The following is a 13,545-nucleotide window of genomic DNA, read 5'->3' on the forward strand; positions in this document are numbered from 1 at the left end:
CTGGCTAGATCAGTTAGGTACATTAAATAAGTTGGTTCTACTTTTGGTGTGAATGGTCTTTATGACCTTAGGTTGTATATGCACAAAAGTGTGTGTTGAATGAATAATGAGTAGTATGAGAGAGGAAGCATGTTGCTTCACTCTGTGTGTTGCTCTCTATCTGCATCCCTGAAAGCTAACATGGTATCAGAGCCATGAATGGGCTCACTGGTGGAATGCACTAGAAAAGAAGACTTGAAGCTTGAAGACAGAGTGTATCTATGAAGTAGCAAGGCTGCCATTGTCACTCTATCAAGGTATGTGTCAGGGTCTATGCATTCTATCTATGCAAGAGCTTGTTATAGCTTGTTGGGCAGTCTCTCAGGGCATCATTAAGCACTAGAGTGTGCTCTATGGTCATCATTGTCATCGAATGCTGCTGCTGCACACTCCAGACAGGTCTGCGTGTTTGCGCCTATTGTGGCTGAAGGCATATCTCACTGCAACACAAGGCATTGGGAGCTCATCAAAAAGCAATCTACAACTTCCTTATACACCTTGGAAGGTGATTGAAGGACTTGGCATGCTAATACTTGGATGTGTGCTCAGTTATGAGCTACAGATCTGATCTACAGATCTGAAACAATAGCAGTTCAGTTGTAAACAGTGATAGGGTAGCTTGTATCTGATCTTGGTTGGAGCTTGAAGCTCTCTGACATGCTTTATGGACCTCATTGGAACCTAGGAGCACTTTGGAAGACATATGTATCAGTTCTTATGCCTTTGAGCTGAAATTTCTTGAAGGAAGTACTCAGATCTGGAAGTGTAAACAGGCTGGAAACCTATCTCAAAACAGTGGGCAGCAAGCATTAGCTTCCATTGAAGTATTACATAACACTTGGCTGGCATTTATCATATGTATGACATGGGATATGTCTGCTGGAGGTTTATGGATTGAATTGAGCATTAAGTGATCATGGAAGTTGAAGTCTAAGGCTGGTAATTACTGCAGTGACATTGTCTCGGTGGTTGCAAGCAGTAAATGCAATCTATGACTTGGATTCATGAAGATAGGATGCCTATAGTTACCCGAATGCTCATGTATTGAACCTAACACTTCAAAGTGAATGTCTGACATGATTTGAGGCTGTTTTGGAGCTGGATAGACTTTAGTTTACTGAGAAGTTGTTGATTGCAATCTGTAAGTAGAAGGTTGATACTTATACGTGCTATCTATGCACTAACTTGTGCCCCGTTGGTTATGCTTGGATTGCTACATGTACTAGCAGATGTCTATGAAGTTTTGAGACATGTATGACATGTATATCACTCGGTTTTGGGCTTGAAATCACTGTTGGTCATTCACAGAATTACAGTTTTTAGATTGCATGTATGTATCCTGGCAGTGAGGTTGGAAGAGGTTCAACTGAAGTAAATACATTGCATCTATATTGACTGTTTTGCCTACAGGTTAGGCCACTTGGTTATGGGCTGTTTTGGATTGTTAGTGGACTGAAATACCCTGTTTTTTACTGCAATTAATTGCAGAAAACTATCATAAACAGTTCTGGGCTGAAGTTGAGCTGTTAAGAAGATCTTGGTTTGCAGGTAGTCAGGCAAGGTCTACAACATGGCAAATGCTGATAGAATTGATAATGTAACCCAGATTGTGGGAGAAAAGCTTGATAGCAAAAATTATGCAATATGGAAGTTCCGCATGGAGAACTTTCTGATAGGCAAGGGATACTGGGATTTAGTGGCAGGTGTTGAGGTTGAACCTGAAGTTCCAGAAAGGAATCCTACAGCTGATCAAAGACGAGCGCATCGAGCTTGGACGGAAAGAGCTCGAAGGGTTTTACATTGGTTGTCATTATATATCTCGGATGATATGGTGCTGCAGATCATGAACTGTAAATCCCCAGCAGATGCATGGAATATATTGGTCAGATACTATGGCACAACCACAAGTGCCAAGAAGATACAATTGAAGCAGAAATTCAATAACATGGAGAGGAAGAACAGATCCATACAAGATTATGTCATAGAGGTTAAGACCATAGCAGATCAGCTGGCATCTGTTGGTTCACAGGTTGAAGATGAGGATATGGTTGCAGTGACCTTAAATGGCTTGGGTCCTGAGTACAAGTCTTTTGACACTTCAGTATTTGTGTGGGCTGAAATGCCTGACTTTAATGAGTTGGTTGCATTATTGATTCATGAAGAGGTGAAGCTTGACTTAGCTAAAAGGTCAAGCAGTTCAAAGAGTAAGGATGTAGTCTTTTACTCAAATCAGCGCGGCCGTGGTAGCCGTGGCAGGGGTTATGGATCTGGCAGAGGAGGCCAGCAGAATGCATCCTATGGTAATAGCAATCAGCAGTCATCAAATGCAAGAGGTGGTGGAAATTTTTGAGTCAGGGGGAGATCTAACTCCCGTGGTAGAGGCTCATGGCAGCAGCAGTGTCAGTCAGACAATCCAAATAAGGATAAGGATTGTCACTACTGCGGAAAGTATGGGCATATTGCGAAGGACTGCTGGAAGAAGCAGGGAAACCAGAAGGGCAAGCAGCATGGACACTATGCTACTGTTGAGGCAAACGCACCAACAGTCGAGACTTTGGACGGACTTCTATTCTTTCAGAAGCTGCAACTCACGTTGGCGACAATCTCTCACCTTGTCTCTCATGCTCCGCTCTAACTAACCAAGCATTCTCCTCTCCAATCCAAGGAAGCAAGAACACAAGACTAGCTCGAGTTGTAGTGAATTGACCTAACTTACCTTTCAAAGGCTCGAAGATAGTTCCACGACCACGATCAACACGATCCGATGCCGTCGCTCCTTCGCATCCACCACTAAGCACACCAACGAGTCGAAGAGCTAGTAGAGACGACGAGAAAAGCAAGAAGATGACGAAGAGCTTCACCTTCCCTCATTCCCTCACTCAACACACCTCTCACTCTCTCCCTCTCAGTCACTCTCAACACAATGGAAGCAAGATGATAGAATATAAAGATTGAATGGTTGCACTAACAGAGCTTCCGCAGCATGAATGTGCCAAAGGGGGTCAATACAACTGAGACCTCCCACCCTTATATAGACATAGAATTAGGGTTAGGGTTTGCGCCCCTTTTGCGTTTAGGGTTAGGGTTAGGGTTTGCGCCCCTTTTGCATTTAGGGTTAGGGTTAGGGTTTGCGCCCCTTTTGCGTTTAGGGTTTCCACAACTGTGAATTAGGGTTTGCACCCTCTTTGGGCATCCTACCCACATAGTGGGCTTTAGGCCGGTCAATCCTTGAAACATGCTTGAACCTTAGCCTAAATAGACCAAGCCTACACTATTCTAATCACAATTACATATGCGCAACCCACGCAACACATGCGGGTGCGACAAATACAACTATGGGTGATAAATACAATGTGCACGGGAGTGAGCCCGGCTCTCACAAAATAATACAACCATGATAGTCTGATGATGTCCATGAGTAAAAAGTAATACAAAAGTGCCCAAAGTAATACAATGAAGCTCCACAAAATAGTAATCTACCAAAAAATAGTATCCAGCACTTGCGCTTTCTGCAGCCTTCTCAAAATACCGTTAACATTATTTCCCCCCCTAGACGAGTGCCAGTCCCAGGGCACTCATGTCGTAGGTAGCATGCTGTAGCTTGCACCGAAGACGCGGAATGCTGGGAACAGTCCTGATCAAGTAGTAGTCCTGATGGAGAAGAAATGGATGTGGCTGATGAAGAACGGTGGTTGTTGAAGATGAGGATGTTGCCTGCTGCGGGTGGTACAAATGATGTTGCTCAAATTGTGGTAGATGGTGAGACTGATGGTGTTGCTGGTGACAAATCTTGTGAAAGTTGGCTATGCTAAAGATACACTTGACTGTTGATCCTTCTGATGAATAGAACTTGAATGGTCATTGGAAAATGGAATAGAGGTCGTAGAGGATGGGAGATGCAAGGGGGGATTTTATTTTTGCGGGCTTTCATTTTCGTTCTTTTCTAATCAATCTCTTTTTTTCGAGCTTTTTCATGCAACATATCCATTCTGCATATAAATAGTCTTACTTAAGGAGTACGACACGTTGCATTTACATGAACACACATCAAGAAAACAAAACCAACGGAAAACTAGTAAAATATATTCGTGTCAAATAGTCGCAAGGTACACTCTTCCTAAAAACAAATCAAAGATCCCAATGCATGTAATCTCTTAGACAAAATCGGGCATAGTCACATGACAAAGTGTATAATAAACATATAAAAGTAGTAACAAAATGAAATGTCTAGAGTCTCTCAAAAAAAAAACACACACTCTCTCAGCATGGTACCGGTCCACACACTATGGTGGACAAACACTCCCCATAGAGCACATCATCTATTTCTAGACACATGCAATGTCTCATCTCCTCTGCACTAGCCCGTGCCAAACCACCACACCCTGCAAACACATCCAAAACATAGTCGTAGCATTTCGTAAATGTAGCTAGTAACCACCTAACCATATCATCAATCACATATCACCAATCAAGATACAGAATCTTTGCGGCCATGCAAGTAGAAACAATGAAAATACCATACAAGGTAACCTGAGAGCAAAAACATGCAAGACTACTTACCGAAAGAAAAGATGAGACCTCTCTGCTCCGCCTCTGACAATGACACCATCAACGTCCATGGGAAAGACACAATCATCCATCATGTAGCTACGATACGCTGGAAACAATCTCTTTGAAATCTTCTCCCCAGCCTCTCTGTGTCAAGGCACAACATGACCAGCACGATGCCAAAGACACACAGTAAGATCAAGTACCTATTCACGAGTGGAAATAGAATAAGTGATCCATGTTTTTATTTAAAGCATGTAACACAAACTTTATTTAGAACATACAATCATACGTTCAACATATCCAACTTTGTTATCTTACCGCCTCTCTAGTAACGGGATGTCGATAAGCCTTGGAGTCACACATGAGTGTCCAAGTGCAGTGAAGCACAAGCCCCACTCTTGCCGCATCCGTAATAAACTCACCTATATGCTCTGCTAAGCACATAGTGACTAAGAATCCCTGGTCGGCCAAATACTCGCGAGCAAGGTCCATACAACCCATAACTAGACCCTTTGAGAACGTGTTCCACTTGGGAATAGTCATGCCCTCTACAAACAACATTGGCATTATGATATATGAGAAGTGAGTTTGATGTAAACCTTGTGTGATAGAAAGCATAACTTACCCAATGGGATGGGACCTAGAGCATCCACAAGCAAGCTCGTAGGAAAATCCACAAATATCAATCAAGCCACCTCTTGACATGGAACTCCATCTTTGCTATAAAGATGCATCTTTTGTGTTGCAAAAAACTTGTTGATGCTATACACAAAACAACATAGTCATTAATGCAAAGTAAACGATGATGCAATGCTATATGCAACATGTAAATTGATGTTCTTGCAATATGTAGTTGTCATGTCTACCTATCAAGGGCAAATCTATCAATTTGGGTCACATACACTAATAGAGCATCGACATATGTTTGATACTGGAACCCTGCAACAATTATTTCAAAGTAATTTATTTTTAATAATCATACACGAATTTCAAGTTAATATAAGACTTCTCACCTACTAAACGGGTCATAGGTCGCCTCTCCCAATTCTCTCGACCAAGAGATGAATCTACAACAAAGGAGGTGGTGGGCGCCATAGAGGACTCTGGCACATTTTTCTCCCTAGATTACCTTGAGTACCCTGGGTGGCACCTTTGGTAGCCTTGGTTGCTTGCTCCTCTACAGTGGTGGGTGCGGTAAGCAGTTCATGAGTATCAACTCCCTCCTTGAATCCTACATAGTATCATTCACCCTTAGACTCCCATGCATGAGCACAAAAACTATTGCTACAAAAGCGACGAGATGTTTACATAGATTGAAGTACTTACTGTCATGCAGATCTTTCTCTTGCTTAGGGATAACCCCCACAGGGTAATCCAGCCACCAAGGGCAAACACTTGCCTCCCATGCCGTCAATTTTCTCTCACGTAATGATGGAGAATACATAGTGTTCTCGTCACGAACATCAATCCACTCTCTTGTGAATTGCTGAGCTGCATCTAGCCTCTTCTCTTCTACACATTGTAGTATCCACCTGCAACATTCTTGCCAATTACACAAGCAAATGCATGCAATATAATATGAAAATCAGACACACAATCTAATATGAAAATGCATGCTAACCTATAAATCACACGTTTGGCTGAAAACGTAAGCTCTGGCATCTTCTCTGCAACATCTAAAGATTTCACTCCATCCAAGAGGTGTACAAAAGCCTACACAAGTTTCACAAGCGCTTAACATTAGCACATATACATTTTAAGAAAGAACTTAAGAAAGCAATATGAATGCACTGCATTGAGTCAACCTGCATGACATGATTCTTCATGTTAAGCTTAAAGAACTCCTCAAATGAATCTGGTAGCTGTGGACCTTCTACTTGTATCCTATCAATCTGAAGTAGTGCCTCCGAATGCAAGTGAGCCCAATATGTCTCTTTCTTCATGTAAATCCGAAAGAGCTTATAATCACCAAAATGCGGGTATTGGGGGTCTTTGGCCTTTGTGAGACTCATAAGATGCAACAATATTTTTTTCCTGTGATGCACAACAATATACACAAATAGAAAGCATTGAAGAAAAAAGCATCACATACACATACCTTGTGTTATATATACAAATTACCTTTCCGCAGGGATTTTTGAGCTTGTGAGACAATACAGCTTGTCTCTTGTGATCTTGAGCATGCTTGCATCATCCCACTTTAGCCCAAATAACAACTTAAAGAACTCATCACCATTTTGGGGATTAGCAATGGATAGGTATTTGTAACCCTATCCTTAAGGCGCTCCTCTTCCACCCTTGTAGCCTTCTCCAAACGTTTCTTCCTCTCTACCTCATCTAGACCCAGAGCCTCAAGCTTAGCAGTTTCTTTTGAGATGAAGACATGAAATTTATCCTATCATTCAAAAAAAAAAAACTAAATTAGAGATAGAAAAGCACATCTCATACAAGCGAGCCATAGAAAGAAAATCACCTTCCATACAAGCTGAGATATTAAACCGCAAGGAGAGTTATACCATGGAGCAACACCATGATAATACCTTGCCTCTATACTCATCTCAACCTCAGCCCACTTCCTCATGGCCAGACTCAATCTATCTAGAATGGAGTCTTTGTTTGCAATACCAAACTTTTGAAACATATACACCTCATGCGCAATATTTGGAGTAACATGAGCTCTGGAAATACTATTGAAAATAAACAAAAGCATAATATGAGAATGTAAGTGTAACATATTACAAAGAGGAGCATAGTTAAAGGAAGAAGACTTACGCGTTGGTGGTGTCTAGTGTGAGTAGTAGCTCTGCTTCCTTTGCCTTTGGCACCTCAATGAATTGGCACCGTACACTAACATGGTAGTGAGCACAGTCGGAGTACTCTGTAATTGAAAACCAACAAACATAAGAATGGGATACGAACATTCAATACTTGCATGTATAGTGGACAACTTACTTTCTTTGATGCGTTTCCACCACGTTTTAAGCTTGTGGTTTCCATCCCAAACCAAGAACTTTTTACCCTTAAGGTCTTGCCACTCTCTTCCAAGAGCCCTCTCAAAATCCTCATTTCTTTGACGCCATATTGGACCCCATTCATCTAGATTGCTGGCTGTCATAGACATGGTCTCCCCTCTCGGACCTTCAACTGACACAAGGAAGTGTCCCATAGTCTCAAGATAACCAGTGGAATCAAAGGAAGGAATCAACCACTGGGCATCATCCGTAGCAAATCTGACTGCCTCATGAGCCACTAATCTGCACAGAGGCACAAGAGGAGGCAACGTCCTCTTTTTTATATAAAATTGACTCAGCACATCCTTCATCAGTCCTAGAGAGACTTGCTTGCCTAAGTTCCTTGAGTGCTTCTTTTCTTTTTCATCATCATTCTCCCCTTGATCACTATCACCACTCACCTCTTCTTTGTCATCTAGACTATCATGCTGCACATTAGTCTCTGTAGGAGCAGATATTAATAAGTAACAATAAAAAAAAGTAGCATTAAACCAATCATATTTAATACATAACAGTGAACAAAGCGTCATATGTAAATGAAATGGACACATAAGTGACTACCTGTGTGCTCCACAACCCCGTCAATGGTATTGGAGTCCCCATCCACTTGTGCTTCGTCATCAATGTAGACACATCTTTTTGGACCACATCCTTTCTTTGTTGAAGGAGTGCCCACTGATCTCAAACGCGATGATGCTTCTTGCTCTAAGATCCGCCCAGGAACACATCCTGAACGTAGCTTCATACAGACTTCACGGCTACTATGAGGTGACACACATTTCTTTCTCTTTCTAAGCACTCTTTTAGGTGCCATAACTTTCTCTACACACTTACAAATAAATACACAATCAACCTCTTTAAGATTAACAACACAATCAATCTCTTTAAGATTAGCAACACAATCAATCTCTTTAAGGTCACGGGATGAAGCCACGAACGAAGCCACACACTTGTGTATAAGCCCACGGATCGTCCGCGCGGATGCGGACGATTGGGGGGCTTCAATCTCTTACCTTGTTCTCACGAAGCATATGGGACGAAGCCACACGCTTGTAGCCATGGGACGAAGCATAAGCCCACCCAACGGTTGCGCGGACGCGACCATAAGCCCACCAACGGTTGCGCGGACGCGACCATAAGCTTCAATCTCTTACCTTGGAGGCCCGTCGGACGGCATATGGGACGGCATACAGGACGGTTGCCAAGGGGCATAAGCCCACCCATCGTCCGCGTGGACGTGGACGATTGGGGGGCTTCAAGGTGTTACCTCGGAGGCCCACACGACGGCGCATAACCAAATGATGGGACGGCATACGGGACGGTTGCCACGAGGCATAAGCCCACCCATCGTCCGTGTGATGTTGATGACACAAATGTCGGGGAGGACCTATGTGTGGGCAGCCAAAGCGAGGACTTATCTTCCTATGATAACTCGATTGCAGCCTTCATTGAGCAGAAAGCTAGAACGGGTAGATTGAAAAAATTAGTAGCGCTCTGTGGACCTCCACGAAGGGTGGATGAGTTCCCAATCGAGTATAATGGCACAATTGCTTTTGAGCTTCCAGCCACAGATAGCAAGAAACGAATGATGGGTATGGAACAAAAATATGATGGTCACCTGTGGTCGCGGCCCTCACAGATAAATATGGCAATTGAGTGCACTGTGCGCTTGAGCTATTGTCTTGGAAGTCTTCAATGTCTTAGGATCACTTGTCCTTACTACATAACAGAGGGAAAATACAATGATGTTTTTTTCCATGGTCACTTGGATAGAACCGTGAGCATGGGTTATCCTGCAAGTGAGGGAAACTCCAAGATAACATGTCACTATTGTCTTAATGTTGCTACTTGTGCAGCCATTTGCAAATGCATGATCTATTATGTGTTGCCACTGGATCCTACAATGACACGTTTGGTGATCCATGTTGGGGAGCATGCTCGCAGTGTTCAACATGGCACTAAGAGGGCAACCCTTGACAAGGTGTGGAGGATTGTGAGCACGGTCCTAAAGATCGAAAAGGGAGGCCCACGAAAAATACAGATGCTAGTCGCTCGGCAGATGTTGTTTGAATCTTTAACAAAAGAAGACGAGTTGGAGGCGACAGAGGTGGATCTTAATCATTTTCTAGAAGAAATGATGCCACTTGTGCAGAATAAAGGGTAGGCTTGTGCATTATTATTTTTTGCTTACAATGTATGTCTTGCATTTGAAATAACCCTCTAATAAACACATAGGTTCAAAGGCATTGTTTCACAAGAGAGAGCCAAACAAGGTCAGGTGGTTGGTGATGGGTATGACAACATACTTCTTTTGCAAAAACGTTGTGTCTTCCCATTTTTCCATGGAAGTAGATTTCCAGGACAAGGGTATGCCAAGGAGAAGTGCTACTTGTTTAAAATGTCCACTAAGGGACCAGCATCAGGGGTGGACTTAGTGAATCGTATGAGGCAAATTGGGACTGGAGATTTACGACGTGCATGGGTGCACTTTGATCATACCCATAGGATTGATGGGTGGGCAACTATGTCTTGTTCAGTTTATGATCACGGGTATGTGGCAACATAATGAAAGCTTTTATTGAAATTAAATTGTTGTTAATGAACACTATACTAATGTATCAATCATGAACTAGCATGAGAGCATTGCAGGTAATTGCAATATGTGAATTTAAAGAGGAGGACGAAGAGTCTCAAATCCTGTTTTGGAGAAATTTGAATTCTATCATGGTTCAATGTGGCCATGATCCACCTGACTTTGCTGGATTTATGTCCGATGAGGCAAGTGCGAATTGGATGGCAATAAGGGCTGTGTACAATGGAGGGCCTCATAACATAATGGAAGGGAGGGAGCGTTCTTGTCTTTTTCATTGGGAGCAAAGTTTGCAAAAGCATACCAAGAAATTAGTCACTGTGGATAAACAAATGCACCACATTGAATTGTGTGAAGCATGGAGGCTAGCAATGACAACTCAACTAGCCTCACTTCAGGCCTCTGCTATCCGAGATTGGTGGGCACGAAATGTCAACAAGGAACACATCAAGGCTTTGGATAGGTGGTTGAAATGGTGGGAGCAAAGAATTGCCCACTGGGGAGGAATTGAATCTCATGTAAGTGTGACATTTTTTCCAGCTCATTAAGATTTGTTGCACAATGTAGCAATGGGGAGAGCTACTGATTCTATTTTTGGATTTGACTCCGCAGAGTAACAAAAGTCCTTGGGAACATGCTCAAATTCCAAGCATAAACTTATCAGAAAGTGTCCATGCTAGTTGGTTAGTTGGTGAGGGTGGGAAACGAAAGATATCACTTTATGATGCATGTGTTAGTGATGTTTTGAATGCATATATTCAATGTGCAAAGAGGTTGGGCTATACCACAGGGAGGTTTATTGGATCTGGGCCTTCTATGGAGTCTTTGTTGGCTAGTGCCAGCAAAAGGGAATCCCCAAATCCCTCCTCTGTTGCACGTGCGTTGCAAGGTGTTGTAGCTGGAAGTCCTTTGTATGAGGAGCCTATAATGCAAGGTGATAGGGAGACTGTGCAAAGAAAAAAGAAGGGAGGTGGAGCAACTGTAAGTTCTCATAGACCGGGATACGTGATGGAGTCAAGGCAAAGGAAAATCAGGGGCAGGCCGCGGAGTATACAGTTTGACGATGGAAAGATGGAAGAGATATGTATCCAAGAGGATGAGGAGATACCAATCAAGCCCTTTGCAAGTGGAGTAAGTGCACCAAATGCGGAAACGTCAACCCACGTAGAAGAGGTAGAAGTGGCACAGGAGGAGTGGGATTTATGAAGGACACCACCTAACTGTGTGAGAAAGTGTTTTGGTATAGAGGGTAGAAAGAATTGCAGCAGCAAATTACAGAGTCGACAAGTGGGGTTAGTCGCACCATGCTTTTGGTCTGAGAGAGCCTATAAGAACAAGGCCATTGCACAATGGATATGGTTCTGTAATCATGATGTCAAGCATACAAACGCTATGCAGAAAAAAGTGATAGCATCACCAATTGTTCCATCTTTGTGGCTAGTTGATATAGGAACAAATATATCGAAGGAAGAGTGTAGCAGCCTAAGACAAGGTGGTTTCAAGTTTGCCTGCTTTACAACACCACCAAGGAACGAGAAGAGCAAACCTCCTATTTCTACAGAATGTGGTTCAAGCGGGAGAAGATGCAAGTGGAGACATGGAATTTCCAAAGATGCACAAAAGAGAATAGAGGCAGCTAGTTGCATGGTTGTGACATTCTTGGAGGAGGTAGTGCAACTTGAGAGACAACATTCAGTATTTCGAGTCTTGACAGAGAGTTGTTATGATGTGCACATCAAAGAAGAGCCTAGGTGCACTTGTCTTGATTTTCAAAAAAGAGAATCTACCCAAAAGGCATTTCTTGCTTGCAAACATATGTATTATGTGTACATGCACATACTTGGCCTTCAACCCAAGGAGCACATGGTCATACATCAGCATGCACTAACCCCCACTGACCTTGCCTTTGTGTTAGGGCAAACACGTAAGATATGCCCTGTTATGTAGGAAGCCCAACGTAAGCATGGCTCATTCATTGTTCTGGAGGACTCATCATCATGCACTTCATTAGGGTGTGACATGTCCTTTTTGTTACATGAAGATCTTGGAACCTTTCTAGATATTGTACTCCTTTTGGGTAATGCAAAACTTTGGAATGTTATTATTTGTTGTGATTATTCAACACCATTGCTCCCTTTATTGTGAATGGGTTAGTAATGCATGATGCGCAATATATTTTTGACATGTCATTTGTAGAAAGCATCCAAGGTTGTTTCAAAAAGCTCTAAAAATCAATTTCAATTGCAAAAGCACGAAATCAAAAGCTCACAAAAATAACACACCCGATGCAAGGTCGATGTAGAAGTGATGCGCATGATTCTCCACAACTCGAATACCTGCAAAGTAAAACCTCACGTGCAGTCACTCCCTAGGGGAAAAGTGCTAGTCTTCTGATCGTGCACAGGACATATGATGATGTTGGTTTGGGAGATGGATCAAACTCCAAGCAAGCCTGAAGTGTTGTCCCACACTTGAGGACCCAAAACTGTGAATAGGTTATGGTGCAAATACTATAGTGAGTGCACGTGCATACATAGTCTAATACATAGGTAGAAGACTTCTCCATGGGTGCTTCTGTTGATGATGATGCTCGATGATGATGAAGCAAGGGAGCTTGATCTGATGAAGATGGAAAGAATGGTAGGTATTGAGAAAAAAAAATGTTGTTGTTGAAGATGCAAGGGAGACACCTAAGTGGGATAGATAAAGGAATTCTTGAAGCGCATGGTTCTCCACTGGATCAACCACATGTGGTCGGTAACCTGAGGTGATGTGGTGTAACTGAGATAAATGAAGTAGAATGAAAAGTGCACGTGACTCAGGGTGATAGGTCTAACCTAGGTGAGCCGAGATTCCCTAGGTATGTCCTGACCTTGATGTGCCCTAAGCAAATGTATGGGGAAATGGAAAAAGGGCTAGGGGGTTAGAGATGGAGCCAGCCGACCAAAGCCACTGGATGCATCCAACTTGAGGACCCCTAGGTGCAGTGCAGTGGATGTGAGTGCATATATATATATATATATATATACCTGACCTTGATGTGCCCTAAGCAAATGTATGGCGAAATGGAAAAAGGGCTAGGGGGTTAGAGATGGAGCCAGCCGACCAAAGCCACTGGACGCATCCAACTTGAGGACCCCTAGGTGCAGTGCAGTGCAGTGCATGCGAGTGCATATATATATATATATTTGCTTTCTCTTTTTTTTTTTTTCCATCATGTGATGCACAAGGGAGTCACTCCTCAGGAAGTGGCTGCAAGGTAAGTGAAAGACACCCTTTGCTCAAAAGATATGGCTTAAGAAAGGTTCGGAGATAAATGGGTGATTCTGGATAAAAAGGATGGGTACACCGAGC

Source organism: Lygodium microphyllum, chromosome 1 (genome assembly GCF_053477565.2).
Source record: "Lygodium microphyllum isolate KBCC chromosome 1, Lygodium_microphyllum_v1.1.10, whole genome shotgun sequence".
Classification (NCBI taxonomy): Eukaryota; Viridiplantae; Streptophyta; class Polypodiopsida; order Schizaeales; family Lygodiaceae; genus Lygodium; species Lygodium microphyllum.